Below are 16082 nucleotides of genomic sequence, written 5' to 3'. Positions count from 1 at the left end.
TATCTCCTAACTCCTAACAATATTTCACAACTCATTAAATTACCACTGGAACTGGTTCAGCACTAGTATTGACTGATACTTGAAGGCAAGGCATCTGTATCGTATTGCAAATGGAAAAAGCTGCATCTCAAATAAAACCCCCGGTGGGAGGGGGACTCTGCAGATATGTATTCATGAGCTGTTTCAGGTATTTAAGATGATCAGCTGTGTAATCAAACTGTCTGCCCTTCACTGTTTGTGTGTCTAGGCCATATGTGTGTTTTATAAATTAAGAACATGAATATATCCTAGCTCAATCTTCTTGTCACAATTAGCCACGCTGTGAATTTCATTCACGGCAGGCCTAATTATATTCAGACATGAGCAGCGCTACTAGATGGTGTAGATGAGCCACACGTCATATTTAATAGATTCACCTGAATCACTTTAAAATGTCTCTGAAGCTAGCACAATTCGTTTTGTTAAACGTGTTAAAGCTCGACTCCTCTCTCCTTGCATCTCTTCCACTACTTTGATGAGAGGGATTAACACACGTGGAGATGAGGTGAGGAAAGGAATCAAGGATGCACAATCTGAGAAGGTAGGCTAGTGTTTGTGTGCAGCCCTGGGTGTGGCTTTCTTCCACCGGCACCAGGACTGCCGCACATGTCTTCAATCAAGTACTCGTCAAGCTGCAGTGTTTATATTCCTTTCACTCACTTCCTGCCAAACTGTTTGCATCACCGGTGTGGTAGCGACTCCTGGCCCTTTTATAAAGATTTTCTTAGTTGTAACTTGGCTCCGTCCTTCTTCACAGCTCACTGCCCGCTCCAGTCTCACACCAAAACAACACCGTTCATGTGCCCGTCCACTCGCCACCAGTTACTCCAGCTTCTTCCCCCTACTTGCTCCTGCTTTGCCAGCTCAAGACTCCAACATGGTCTGTTTTTGGGGCATGCCAGCTTTTAGTTCTAAAACCTCAAAGTGGATTCGATTCATGAAAGCCGAGATTTGGAAATGATGGCTTATGATGGCTGGATTCAGATCAAGTTATTTTTTTCTATTAATTATATAAACAAAGCTGAACGGTACAAACTATATACAAGCGGATCCTTGAAAAACAAACATCCAAAAGCTTTTCCGTCCAGACATGTTAGTTGTTTGGGAGCAGACAGACGTCATTTTGCAAAATCAGCACATACGGAGCGGTTGAGAAGCTACAAACGCAACATGTTTTGTTGCTAAAACTTGGAGAAACAAACTGCACCGAAAGCAACAGCTCCACAGTCACAACAGCCTTAAACATATACTGCAGATAAACATGGCAACGTGACTTTGGCAACATAAACCCTGCTCGGTTTTGAGACATCTGTCATGAAACAGAATGGAGACGTGCACTTCCAAACACTTGTGCAAGTTGATGCATGTGCATCACCATGCAGTAACGCACCGAACGCAAGTGCAAGAGTTTCAAATGGCAGCCATCAGACTTGCTCTTGTCACTTGTTTCTCTCCGAAAAACACCATCACACTCACTGGAGACTGTGACATGATAACACAAATAGTGCCCTGAGGGATAAAACAAAAAGAGATTTTAACTGATGAATGAAAGCAACAAGATGTGAACTTCATAGCTGAGGGAATGTGTAACAGTTTCGAAGGGGTGTCAACCTCAGTTTCACTAAAGGCCACAGTGGGAAATAAGAATCACATGAAGGCACAGACGTTTGTTGACTTGCTTTAACTTTATCGAAAGAGTAAACGCAACTGAAGTCCTAAAGCTGTTTAGCCATTATATCATTCAGTCAAGCAAAATAATGATAATGCGTTCTCATTACAATTATACCATACAGCCAACTCACAACACACCAGCCTGGATATGACTCCTGGGTCATTTATTAAACCAAATGCATCCATCCATCCAGGTGTAAAGAAAACCAGAGAATCTGTTCATTTTGTTCTTGCATGTGTGAAAGTTTTACACAGTTTGTTTCACAGGCCTGAACATGACAACTCTGTGTGGTACATTATATTAAAAAAAAGACCTTTGATTACATAGATTATATGCACCATGCAGCCTTCTGCCACTAAAATAGACTGCTCATAAAATTTAAACTGCCTTTTGCTCCATCGCTTTATTTATCTGAGCTGAATCTCATATTGTGCTGTAGTCAGTTTTTTCAAAACCTCGAACATCAATATGATGGCTCAGATTGTGTTCCTGCAAAACAGAGATGTGTCATAGCAAATACATCACTCTTTCAGGACTGAATATTGTTTCTCAATCGAAGCTTATTTCCAACACTAAACATTTGTTCTTGTTTCTCTCTTTTTTCTTTTGGTCAAAATTTGGGATTATTGCAAAATTAGATTTTGTGTTACTTTCTCAGTATTTAGGAGTTTGCATGTTCTCCCCGTGTTTGCGTGGGTTCCCTCCGGGCACTCCGGCTTCCTCCCACTTTCCAAAGACATGCAGCTTGTGGGGATAGGTTAATTGGATAATCCAAATTGCCACTAGGTGTGAATGTGCGAGTGAATGTGAGTGTGAATGGTTGTCTGTCCCTGTGTATTAGCCCTGCGACAGACTGGTGACCTGTCCAGGGCGTACCCCGCCTCTCGCCCTATGACAGCTGGGATAGGCTCCAGCGCCCCCCGCGACCCTGAAAAGGATAAGCGGAAGTGAATGGATGGATGGATTCTCAGTATTTGGAGTGAGAAACATTTAGACCAACCCCAACACTATTTTGAGGTAATAACCCAAATTTTTGGACAAGCGTCTAGGAACCTCTTGAAATCACCTTTTGTCACGGTCTGCCGGGGCAAGCCGTGTGGGAACTATTTAGGACCCGGAAGCGGCAGCTCTGGTGCAGGTGAGTATTTATTAACACGAGTAGAAATAAACAGCAATGGCGGGTGAACATGAGCAGGAAAACCTAAACTGGGCAGAGCTAACAAAACAAACCAGAACAAAGATGCAGGGAGATCCGGGGAAATACACACAGGGAGACGGCTGGAGAAACGCAGGGAGACTGAGGGGAAACAACACAGACGAACCAGCATCGACACGACTTAAAAACACTCAGAGGACACAGGGAGATTACACACAGGTGGGAGTGATTAACATGACGAGACTAGGGAGGCAAACTGAAAACACTCACATAAGACGCAGACCTTCACACACACGTAAAGACACAGACTAGGAAACGCGGACTTAACACAGGAATAGATGGGCAGAACAGAATACACTAAACAGGAGGAACAACAGAACCAAAATCACTAATAGAAAACACAAAACGCTGAGTCAAAAGGACCCAGGATCATGACACCTTTCCTTTTTTCCTGCTTTTTGTGGTAGATATTGCTGATGTCTACAACAACAGACTGCATATAAAAGATGGATTTGGCAACCATGCTGTCACACACTGTTTTGCTCTGTTACATTTTTGAAACTTTGACCTGTTTTTTTGCTATTGCTATCTTAGCTTGTTAAAACAAGACATCAGGAGCACGGAGAGGATCCGACCGAGGAGAGGTGCTGCTTTGCTAATCAGAAGATTTGCCTGCCGATGAGCAACGTCGTTATCGTGTTTACATGATCAAGAATCAACGAGAACAAAAGACGGTCAAGTGTTTACTGAGGTTACAGATCAAAGGAGCCGTTGACTTCTTTATGATCATTCTTTTTGCAAACACAGTAGTTATCCACTGCTGCCAAATGATTTCACTCTTTACATGTGGAACTGATATCCATTTTTCATATACAGGGTATGCTTACAATTAGGGCGACCAAAACATAAAGTGATATACAGACTAGATTAAAAATTTTCAAAGGGCTGAATTGAGCTCTGAAGAACTAAGTTTGATATCTCTGATTTACACAGTCGGCTCTTCTGGTTGTTTTTAGCTTAGTCTCTGTAAAGACGGACCCAGCACACTGTTACGATTATGGGTTTTTAATAGCACTTTCACAGGTTGAGTCTATCTGTTCGCAGCTTGTCTCGGCACACACATCTCCCGCTCCAGTCTCCAGCTTCACTATAAGAAAAGAGACGTCTTATTAAGCAGATCGTCACCACCTGTGGCCTCGCCTGGCTTCCCGGCACCGCCCGCTTAATGTCTCTGTACCACCCCTCCCCTAGAGCTGAGCCAGGGACCACACCTCCACCACACTCTCTAAGCTCAGTAATCAAGAATATATATTTTATTGCTATATATTAGTATAGACCAACACTGTAAATATACCACATTCTTCTAAACATGGAAAAACTTAAGTATAAAATGAAGACTAAAGCAAAAGAAAGTATTAAAGTTTAAAATAAAATGTTTACTTCATCGGCACAAAAACCGATTCAAGCCGTACAATCAGACTCAAAAGAACACACATGACCTTCTAGACCAAAGGCAAGAAGATCTGATTTCTATCTAAGGTGTTAAAATTGCTCCAAGATGAGTTGTTCAGGCGATTACTGATTACATGCCAGATCAGGCACATAAATACGAAACAAACTATGCAAGCAGTCGCACCTCTAATCTGCTATTTGTACGAGAGATCACATTAACGTGTACAAAGAGGCTGCTGAAAGACATGTCTGATATTTTTAGGAACAAACACAGCAGCAGATCAATATATTTGACTCCTAAAACAACACCACGTGTCACAGTGTGGAATACTGAAGACTGCTGCCACATCTGCGAAAATGAAATTTTGCCTTGGCGGCTCCGTCTGATCGATGCCAATGCCTCACTGTTCCCCGCACTCCAGTGTCACAAAATGAAGATCAGCCAGCCAGGAGAGCAAATCAATAGTGAATTATGTCATGCTATTTTTGTGGGCCATTATATATGGTTCTTATTTATCCCAGTGGAGATGTCGCCAGTTGGCGCCACAAAAACCCTCCGAACGTACATCGTGACTGAGATCGCTTCAGCCAAAGGCTACAAAATACATCAGAGTTGAAAGCAGCAGACCTCCAGCGACAGAGCTTTACATCTAAAATGATTTCATCAGGTGAATACTGCGTATAATTAGCGAGTACTGAATGGTTTCTAACTGTAAATTTTAGACAGTACACTTTTGTCCATTAAAGTATTGATTGGAAACCACACTAATTTTCCTGGCATTGACTGTATTCATGCAGCATGTCTGTCTTCTCTGAACCACCAACAAAAACACAGACCACTCCATGGATCTACTTCTCCACAGCCACAAGGAACGTCTATTTTTAAAATTGTTTTTTCTTTTTTTAAATAAATGCTTCATCCAACCACTTTTCTCCACATTTTCACAGTTGTCCAAAGTGGCAGCCAGCAAAGCAAAGTGGCCAATATTTCCTTCCCCTGAGCCACATCTCTCAGCTCTTGCTGGGATGTGTAGTCCTTGGGGTGTTTGCTGCCTGAAGGATTTTTCTTCTTCTCCTTGAACATGCCTTGAATACTTTTCAGTTTTATTTGTCATATGCAAGTTAGCACAGGGTCAACATTGCAAAGAAATGTGTTTGACGAGCAGCAGTCACTCAGCAGCATGATACAGTAGAAGAAAATATAATAAAATATAATAAAATAAAATAAAATATAATATAATAAAATATAATAAAATATAATAAAATATAATAAAATAAAATAAAATAAAAAAATAGAAAAATAGTAAGGAGCAAAATATTAGAGAGACATGGTAAAAGAGAAAAGATGACTAAATATATATATATCTATAAATATAAATATATGTACACTAGTGATTAAATAAGAAAATCTTGAAAATAAATATGACGGGAGGGTAGATGGGATATTGCACAGGAATGAGCAGCAGAAAATTACAGTATTGCACTTTTAAATATAAATATCAATAAAGTGAAGTGAAGTGCAGATTAACCAGTGCAGATTAAACTTTTGCAGGAAAGCATCCGAGAATCCGCTCGATCCTGAAGCACCTGACCTCATTACCTTACTAACAGGCTTTTTGCACACTAACTGAACACTGTGCAGAGAAAAGCCTCTAATTTTACAATGCTGTGTTGCATTTCCTCCTAATTTTACAGAAAAATTGACAAAATGAGGGGATTTAGAGCAAAATAGGGGATTTTAGAATTTATAAGGTTGTTGTTGATCTTGCTGAAGAAAGAGAAGAAAAATAGGAAAGTTAATTTTAGAGCTTTAGAAATCATCTTTCCTATTTTACAAGGAAAAATGCTTAGTGTAGCATCCCAGTCAGCCATTTTCTGCTGGCGTTCAACATCCACGCCATTTCAGTATCCTACGAAAACTATTGGCGCGTTCTTGTTTCCATGGTGCCAAATCCTGCCATTCTGTAAAAGCTGCTCGCGTCTTTTTAGCATTGTTCCTGCACAACAGTGCACCGTGGGTAAACATGTTATTTTTCCACTGAGCAGATTTAACGTCATAAAAGATCCCACTTCAACCTGAACCACACGCAGCCAAACAGCTTTCAGCGCCTAAAGATAACCAACAAATGACAGGGCAATCTTCAGTCACATGCCGGGGCGGTATTTGACGGCGTGAGATGAGAACACGTTGAAGCTATTTTTTCTCGCGCGTCTGCTCTGAAGCCGTACGCTGTTTGAAACTCATTACAGCTGCTCAGACCTTTGATCTCATTCTTTGGTTTTGATCAGCTCGTGACTGACAGATTGACACTGAAACTAAAAGCTTTGCCTGAGACTGGATTTATTCTTTACCCCGGCAGTCTAACCGAGCCGCTGACAACTCAGAACCAATCTGCTTATCAATCTCACGCTCTTCAGACTCCTTCGCGTATAAATGAGACCCCGCAAAATTCAAAGCAGTCACTCATTTTTAAAACAGTGTTTTCCAAAAAGCCACGCGGAACATCATTTAGCTGCGCGTCGCTAGCAACTTTTGCTGTTAACAAATATCTATCCATTAATTTCTATGGAGGATGGGTGACAGGTTGAGCTGCTATCATTGGTACACCCAATCCATCACAGCATTAACAATTAAATTATAAGAAGTTTGCTTTTTTATTTCTATTTAATTTTGTATAATCAAATTATTTTATTTTGTAGTATGCCTTTGATCAGAGCTGCTAAGAAAGAATAAGAATTACATTCAAGCCTGTTCACTGCACATCAAATAATACTGTTAGTCGAGTGTTTAGTCAAAACTCTGTGTCACGTAAATCTGAGACCATTATCACGACATCATACGAGTAGTTAAAAACCAGCCAACCAGTTAGTAAAAAGAAAGCAACGAGTGAAAGTTAAACTCAACATGAATAATTTTCCAGGTGCACAATCATGTGATTTGTATCACTGGCACATAGGGCTGGGTATCGTCACTGATTTCTAGAATCGATTTGAGGTCCCGATTCGATATAATCCACGATTCGATTCGATTCGATTCGATTTGATTTGAATTGGAGAAATTTAGCCTCAGACAGCCAGAAATTGTCACGGTCCTGGGTCAGTGACCCAGTGTTTTGAGTTTCTTGTGCCTCTGAGTTTTTTGTATTATGTTCTTAGTTCTCTTTGTTGTCCCAGCTTATTCTTTAGTGTCTTAGTTTGGTTTTCTTGTATTCTGTTTAGTTCTCTGAGTATTTAGTAGCTGCCCTCTGTGTCTCTTTGTTGTTGGTGTTGTCTGTGGCTGTATCCCAATTCAGGGTCTGCAGCCTTAAAGGCCGCATTTTAAGGCCGATTACGTCACCGCGACGCGACGAAGGCTGTCCCAATTCGAAGGCTGCTCGAAATGCGGCCCTCAAATGCGTCCTTCATTTTCCTGAATTTTAAGGACGTGGCGGTGTAGACTTCGTGGCCCAACATATCCCAGAATGCATAGCGCGGCGGTGGGTGTGGATAATTTTGCCAAAAAAAAACGGCGGATGAAGTCCTGAATATTATGTCACTTATTTATGTGCAAATGTTTAATAACGAAGAACATTGAAACATTACTGTTGGCCACATGTCGGCAAAGTTATGTGACATTAGTGACGTTTGTACTAACTTGGTTTTAAAGCCTTTACTTTAAAATATACTCCGTTCAATAGCTGAGCTTAATCTTACAGAGAATGATCAAAGCTCATGTAGAAACAAACAAACAAATGAACAAAAGATTTTCTCCTTCATTTCTGTCAAACAAAGCTGTATGAAACGTTTCCAGCTGTTAGTATCATGGTTGCTAGGCAACCTGGGCAGCGCAACGGAGGCTACACCGTCCCATTTCACAAGCCTCGCACTTCCGGTCTTAGCGGTCTTTAAGTACGCGGCCCTTGAGGATCGTTGAGGCTGCGTACTTTAAGGCTGCAGACCCTGAATTGGGACACAACCTGTGTTTCTTAGTTGCTCTGTCTCCCCTAGTCTAGTTTGCGTCTGTGCTAATTCCTGTTTTACTTTGAAGGTCTGTGTCTCATGTGAGTGTATCCTACTTTGCTCCCTTGTCTCGTCAGTTCTGATTTCTCCCAGCTGTGCTCTCCTTCTGTGTCTCATTCCCCTCGTTACTTCCCAGTGTATTTAAACCCTGTGTTTCTCTGAGTCAGTGTCGTCCCTCAAGCTGTGTGTTTCCTTGTGTGCCTCGCTGCAAAGTGTGAGTTTATATTTTCCCAGTTTAGTTTAGTTTAGTTTTGTATGCTTTTCCCCTGTCAGCAGATAAAGCCGAGTTTTTTGAGTTCATCCCTCGAGTCTGAGTGCCTGCATCTTGGGTCCAACTCCTGCCTGCCACACAGCGATTCATGACAGAAATATTTTAATTCTGATCATTTATGATTACATATCGATTTTTCTATATCTACAAAAAGAAAGCTGACACTTGTGAGACTTCATCAGAGATGTAAGCATCACAGCAGATGCCTTTATGTCAAAATAACACAACATTAAAACACGAAGATCTTCCTGTTCCAACTTTATTATTACCCTTCAAATATTTGTTGAACAGTTATCCATCTATCCATTCTCCGCCATTTATCCAGTTCCAGTGGAGCCTATCCTAGCTACCGTTAGAGAAGTGGGGCACACTCAGGATAGGTCACCACACTATCGTAGGGCCAGCACATGGAGACAGACAATCATTCACACCTACAGGTAATTTATAATCCGACCCCACTAACTGTTGGAGGAAGCCCAGAGAGAACCCACACATGCATGGGGAGAATATGCAAACTTCACAACGAGAGGCCACAGCCAAAAGGTGGATTCAAACCCACAACCTTCTTTCATCGTTAGCAGCAATGCTAATGCCACCACATGTTTGTTAAACATCGTATTTTAAACATATTTAACAACTTTAGACATCAGATAAGAGTCTTATACAACCAATTCTTATAAATTAATATACAATTTTTTCATGAATAAAGTTTAAATGATAAAAGTGCCATTGATTAATTATGGCTATTATAAAGTGATACTGACTTAAGCTGCTGATTTTCACCAGTTTAATCACTTTTGATTAAACTGGTCTTTTTATCTGATCTGTCCTCTCAGATCTCAATAGATACCCTGGTTAGAGTCTATCTATTGCTTACCGACTATACTAACATCATATTTTTGAGCATGGCACAGTGTGCACGTGAGGATATCTAAACTCTTCTGTTATGTCAGTAGATGCTTTGGATGCCTGCAGAATGATTTAAGGAAGAACATCTGGTATTAAAAGTTAGAAACATGACTTAAACATTTACTTAAAAATTTAAATTCATCTTGATTGGGGGAAATAACTTCACCAATTAGCTGTGTGTAACTTGTATCCTATTTTCATTCGAGTTGAAGCAGACTTTATACACGGGCGAGAAAATCTACCCAGTCCTGTCAATCACAGCACAGTCAAAACACCACCATACCTAAAGAAGTAATTAATTTATCAAAGAAGAAAAAGTCGATCTTGGGAGGAGACAAAATAATCCCTTTTGGAGTAGTGTGAGGAAGGGCATCCGCTGCTAAATTAAACACGAGGAGCTTCAACTGGTTTAACAGCAATTTTCAGCATGAATGTGGCTTTACATCGCATCCCATCAAACCATTACTACAAGAACAATAATTAATTAGCTAACTATTTATGATACCGCTGACCCTCCCAGTCCAGATAAGTAATGTTTATGCCACAAACAGAGCAGAAAAGCGACCTCTTTGCCCCCTGCAATTACCCACCACTTTCTCCCAGTCCGCTTGGGTTTGCCAAGCGTCAAAACAACCTGAAATCACAGCGATTAACTCGGGCAGCCTCGCTGCTCTCACCAGCTACCAAAAGTCTGCCATCACACCTGCTTCTCTGGGCAGCTTTTCAATGGCGTGGTGAGCAGTCTGAGTGCAGTTTCAAAACAAGTTCACGTAAAGGTTTTAGTATTCTTGCGAGCCAGCAATTCTATGCCTGTGAGTTATCATTTAACTGATTTTGGCAGGGGTTCTCACAATTAGAGAGCTGAACTAGATGCACCACCAGAATCTGAGACACTCGGGTCTATACTGGGGATTTTCTGTCCTTCGTGTATCAGAAGTAACATCATCGTAGGAGAATAAATGTCTGTATCAGTCAGAAAACTGACAGGCTAATGAACAGCTTTGCAGGGTGCTTTTGTTGAACAAAACTTTTTGGCAACATCCTTGTGTTTTTCTACCTCAGAGAGACATCAACCAGTTCTCTTTGTGAAGTTGGTAAAGAGACAGATCTGTTTGGTATAGTTTAAAACAGCGGCTTCAAGCAGAGGGAAATAATTAGCTTCCACGAGATAAAGCGCTCCTTTATAGAGTTCCAGTATTATGAGGTAGTGAAAGGTGAGTGTTAGCTTGCTAACATCAGTAAACACCACATTAAACAACTACTAGGGGAGTTGTTCAGATGTAGGAGAAAAAGTAAAGCCAAAACTTCCTCATGAGGTGAGGATGCTGATGTTCAGCGATTTCCACAGATGTATTTTGTTTGTGTTTCTCTTCACAAGCTTCTCCTCAGCGAATATTTTACTTGCCAAGTGCTTTGTGTGAAAGGTCAGTATCGCTTGCTTCTCAAGTGAGTGTTTAATCCTGCAGATGAACTCCACTTCCAGCATTGGGAATTGTTATAGTCCTGGTTCTGCTCTGCAGCAATGTGTAGCTCAGTCTGTGGTTTTCTACCAGGTGCAGGTTCTGGCCGGTTTGGACCTCCACTTAGAGAGACTACACTTTACTACACGCTAGCTTCATTCAGGAACAGCGGCTCTGGAGTGCAGCCCCAGGTTAATGCTACCACAACAATTGGTAGAGTAACACAAGATATTATTGGGCAACTTTCAAAATAAGAGCGATGTGTTTTCAAGTACATAAATCACATACAATGTTATATTCTCCATAGAAAATGAAAACACTGCTAAAACATACACCAATATACTCAGTGTTGGGAAGGTTACTTTTAAAATGTATTCCATTACAGATTACAGAATACATGCCCCAAAATGTATTCTGTAACGTATTCCGTTACGTTACTCAATGAGAGTAACGTATTCTGAATACTTTGGATTACTTAATATATTATCATGCTGTTTACAACTACATGAATGTACTATTGCTGTGATTTATTACTGTTACTGAAGGTCCGCGGCTCCGAACCGTAGTAAAGGGACCTCTGGCTAATACGGTGGGTTCTGTGTCGGGCTCGTAGCCGAAAACTAGCTTTACTTTGTTGTCTGGGTCAACTTTGAGAGACAGAGAGAGGCGTTGAAAGGCTGCTCCAACGGAACTTATTGTTTTTGGAGGAAAACACGAACACGGTGTACAGTCGAGTCTTAATAGCTTACTTACAACTGGGCTCGTCAGGCTCTCTTCTTGGCTGCAGTGGTTATTATTATATTTACATGCTTCCAGCTCCCGTTTTTGCTCGATGACAGCTCGTACTTTTCCTTTTTCTCCCTCCCTCGCTCACAGACACATAACGGGTATGGCAGTCCATTCTCCCTGCAGCACGGACTACACTGCCTATGATGCTACATTCTTTAGAGCTATACCGGTAGCATTCTGCCTATTAGCTTAGCACAACAACAACAAAAAGGCCTCTCTCACCCAGGAAACACGCAGAGAGAGAGAGCGTCACCTTGTAACCATGGCAACCGTAACGCTGCCGCCTGGAACAACAGAACGTAGCTGTCAAACAAAACCCAAACAGTCCTGACCCGCCACAATATGAAACAGGGAAGTACCGCCGTGTAATCCATTTATTTCAACAAAGTAACTGTATTCTAAATACCACCTTTTTAAACGGTACCTGTAATGGAATACAGTTACTCATGTTTTGTATTTTAAATACGTAACGGCGGTACATGTATTCCGTTACTCCCCAACACTGAATATACTTGAGTGGTCATACCTGGGGAAACATAATATCTCATTTAGGATTTAAAGCTTTGGGTTGGCTCATTTCTAGGGAGCTTCAAAGATGTTGTTAGGCATATTTTTTAATTTGCACAGATGATAGAAGTTTCCACCTGCTTCCAGTCTTTATGCTAAGCCTACTTAATCAAATCCATCGATACATTAAATTTTACTTAGCTGTGTGAATTATAGCTCGTGGATATATTTAACCATTAACGTTTGATAAAAATGCAAAGGAAATCTGTGAGGTTCCTAACCCTTCATCTGCTTCCTATAGAAGCTGGTTGGGTGAGCCCATCCCATGTTAAGTCATGCATGTATTTGCCCTTGTGTTGGGGTGAACTCATCTACCACGGTGTCATTAAAGAGCCATTTGCTGTTCGAGGACCAGGTGATTAAAGTGTACTTTGGCTGGCCTAGGACGCCCTGCTCTCCGGGAAGCCTCTTGTAATCCATATCCCCAGTCAGTGTGACCTAACTGGCTGCGCAAGGCCCAGTTAAGAACTCAATCCCATCTCATTAATGGAGGTAATGACTGTGATCAATCTAAAGTTGGTAAGGGCGAGCCGGGCAGGGTATGTGGGAGAGAAAGAGAGAGATAAATATTGAGGGCCAGGTAAAAGAAAGGGAGAAGAAACAAAAGGGCTGAAGACACAGAAAGATTGAGGTGGAGCGAGAGAAAAATAAGTGAAATAAAAAGTGGAATGAGAAAAGTAAGCAACCTGTGAGACCAAAACAATGGGAGACAAAGTGTGTGAAAGAAGGAGGACGAATGATAGAAGGGGGTAGATAGAGGGGCGTGTGAAGGTGAGAGGAAAGAGATAACATTAAAAGGGAGCAATCGAGTAAAGGACACAATTAAAGAGGGAGAATCTGAGAGGCTGAGAGTGGTGGAGGCAACAATGATAAAGAGAATTGAGCGAAAGGCAGATGGGGAAAGAAGCCGTGACCCTTCGAGACAGGACACAGCCTCTTTTCTTTCCTCTGTTTGTACCCCAACCTCTCCCGACTCCCCTGACATTTCCCGTGGCGATAGAGGAGAAACGTGGCTCGGAAAACTTTCCGCCCTGTTTAAGCTTTCGTGCAGTCACAAGACTCCCCAGAGATCTGATTACCTTCCTCAATGAAGCTGGATTAAGCTCTTTAATTAAAATGATTGGGCTTTATTATATGCTGTCACAATTTAAAGGACATAAATCCCTCATGGCCCTTGAGTTCTGTCAAATTTCATTTGACATCCGTGATTTTTTTCCCCCTCCCCTCTTGTCAGTATTCAAAGTGAGTAAGTGAGCAAGGCTGAATATTTCCAGCACAGAAGACTGATAAGATGACAAATTTGCATTTACAAATAAGTGTGCGTCGGTGCTTGCAGTCATCTTTTTTTGTTGTTGTTGTTGTTTTTGTCGAAGGGGGGAAAAAAAGCTGGATTATCTCAGACACTTAAACACAGCAGGCGTTATTGATTTGAATTCACACAGATTTATCTCCTTCCAGTTTCATTCCAAAGCAAATGATCCGTATCTAATTTCTATTGGAATGTTCCTGTGGTTACACGTTGGCGTGCGGAAACCTCACAAATGAGAACGTTTGCAGCGCCGCGCAGGTATGGAGCCAATCTGGTCACACGCTCATCAGGTATGCTGCTGCCTCTGATGTCTGTTAGAGGCTTTTTTTCGAGCTTGCGCGTGTACATGGATGCACAAAGGCTAGAGGAGGGTGGGGTGGAAGGGCGGTGGAGCTACCCTCCTGCCTTTCTGCAGCCTGCCCCATTGTACAGCTGCTGTCAGCGCTGGCATGGCTCCCCTGACAATCTGCTCTTTAATAGCTAATATCAGGGTACATTTCCTCAGGCACTGGACTGGAACTGAGAGATGGCGGGCTGTGCTATGGGCATTTCTCTCTCTCCCACGTTGCCTTTCTCGCTTTACCACTGCTCTCTCTGGTGCTGGTGTAAGGACGCGCACAAACACACTTGACAGGCAGCGGCTGAGTCATCTGGCTAATCTGCTATCTCAGTGTCCAGTTGCACATTCTTCTCATACAGCACGCAGGTACAGTAACATCATGATGTAAATAATTTAGATGCTATAAATCTAAGCACACACTTTGAAGCAGACCCATAAACGATGGGCTGATCTTCTTTGAAATGTATTTTTTTAGGTGGTGTTTGCTTGCTCTGGTTATTAGAGACGCTTTTAAAAAGCCTGGAAAATGTTATCCCTAAACTGCAAATACATTTAGCTAAACCAATGAATTCTAATCACTAAATATACAAACATGCTTTTGCAATTTCACAGTAATTCAGTGGAATATTTAGAGCTTTTAGAAAGATCTAAACATCGGTTAACCTGACCTAATTTGAAATTAGCAGCTGAATTATTGCAGTGTGTTTAAAAAGTATATTTTCTTACATGCTGAAGGATGAAGAAACCCGATGCTCTCGGGGTTTAGTGCGTACAGATTGATGACAGAATTATTTTCTTTGCTGGATAACAGCCTGCAGTCGTCTCACACGCGTCTCCGGAACAATCCCGGCCCATTCTTCTCTTCAAATCTCTGAGCTCCTCCACATTTGATGGTTTCATATCATGGTTCTTTGTCCTCGGTTCAACTCAAAGACTTTCATAAGGATTAAAGTCGGGACTTTGTGCAGGTCAGTCAACAATGTTTTGGGTCGCTGTGTGTTGGACACCAGAACAACAAGCCAAAGCCAGTTTGGGTCACTGACTGCTTGAGGTTTTTCTTTATTTCTTTTACTTCCTTCTTCCTTTAGGATTTTGTCCACCGTCGTGAGATTACCGTGTTACGGAGGCACTGAAGCCTCCCTGCAGGATAATATTCCCCCCACCGTGCTTCACTGAGGCGAAAGTGTTCTCCGGGTTGTATTTCTCTCCCTTCTTTCTCCAAACATTGGCAGTGTCTCTGTGGCAGCTCTTGTTTTGTCCACCCCAAAGACCAGCTTACATTATGCATTTTGCATAATCTTTCTCCAGGTTGTTCTTAGAAAACTTTAGTGTAGCTTGAAGGTGTCTCTTCTGCAAATGTGCAGTTTTCCTCGGTCCAGGGTTCCACTTATTCTCCTTTTTTAAGATGACAATTCCTGCCTTGGCTGTGTCATTCACTAGTGTCTTGGCAGTTGTTCTGGGGTCTTTAGACACATCTCTCACTAGTTTTCTTTCCAGAATCTTTGAAATTTTTCACATCCTTCCTTTGCCAGGTTTGTTCTGTACAACGTGGCTCTCTTTGAATTTATTGACGATACTTCTTAACAACTGGAAACGCTGCGATAACTTTGTGTCTATATCGCCTGCTTTGTGAAAATTAACATTTTTTTTCTTATTTTTAAACTGATTTATTTCAAGTGACAGCTCAAACCCTTCCTGAAGTTTATATAGAGTTAAATCCCAGCAGTGGTTTGTTGTGTTGCTCATTAAAAAAAGTTAATAATACTGATTATGTTTTGTTTTTCTTTTCTAATTCTGTCATTGTGTGCACACAGATATAATTTATGCTTTTAAAGAAGACTAGTGTTTTTAGAAATGTTGTGTTAAAAATCACTTGCTCTGTTAAAAAACAAAACAAAAACAGGAATGTTTTGAAAAATATTTAAATTTTATAGGGAGGCTAATTATTGTCCTCATCTGTTATTTACTTTTACTTACTGCTAAAATCTTAATTCACATGACACAATGGAAACGCTGTTAACTTCACACAAAACCAGCAGGCAGGGATGAAGTCCCTTATGGCCAATCAGAAACACTGACACTTTTGGTCTTAGTCCCGCCCACCTGAGAAGCAGAGGAG

The 16082-nt window shown here is 41.3% G+C and overlaps 1 protein-coding gene across 1 annotated transcript in view; it reads right to left on the bottom strand.

Annotated features, from left to right (window-relative positions):
• The window catches only part of znf385d (zinc finger protein 385D), a 98715-nt gene that overhangs the window by 12945 nt on the left and 69688 nt on the right, over positions 1-16082 (bottom strand). The window lies entirely within an intron of this gene.

Source organism: Neolamprologus brichardi, chromosome 11 (genome assembly GCF_056152115.1).
Source record: "Neolamprologus brichardi isolate AB-2024 chromosome 11, ASM5615211v1, whole genome shotgun sequence".
Lineage (NCBI taxonomy): Eukaryota > Metazoa > Chordata > Actinopteri > Cichliformes > Cichlidae > Neolamprologus > Neolamprologus brichardi.
This window is presented reverse-complemented; position numbering and strand designations above follow the sequence as displayed.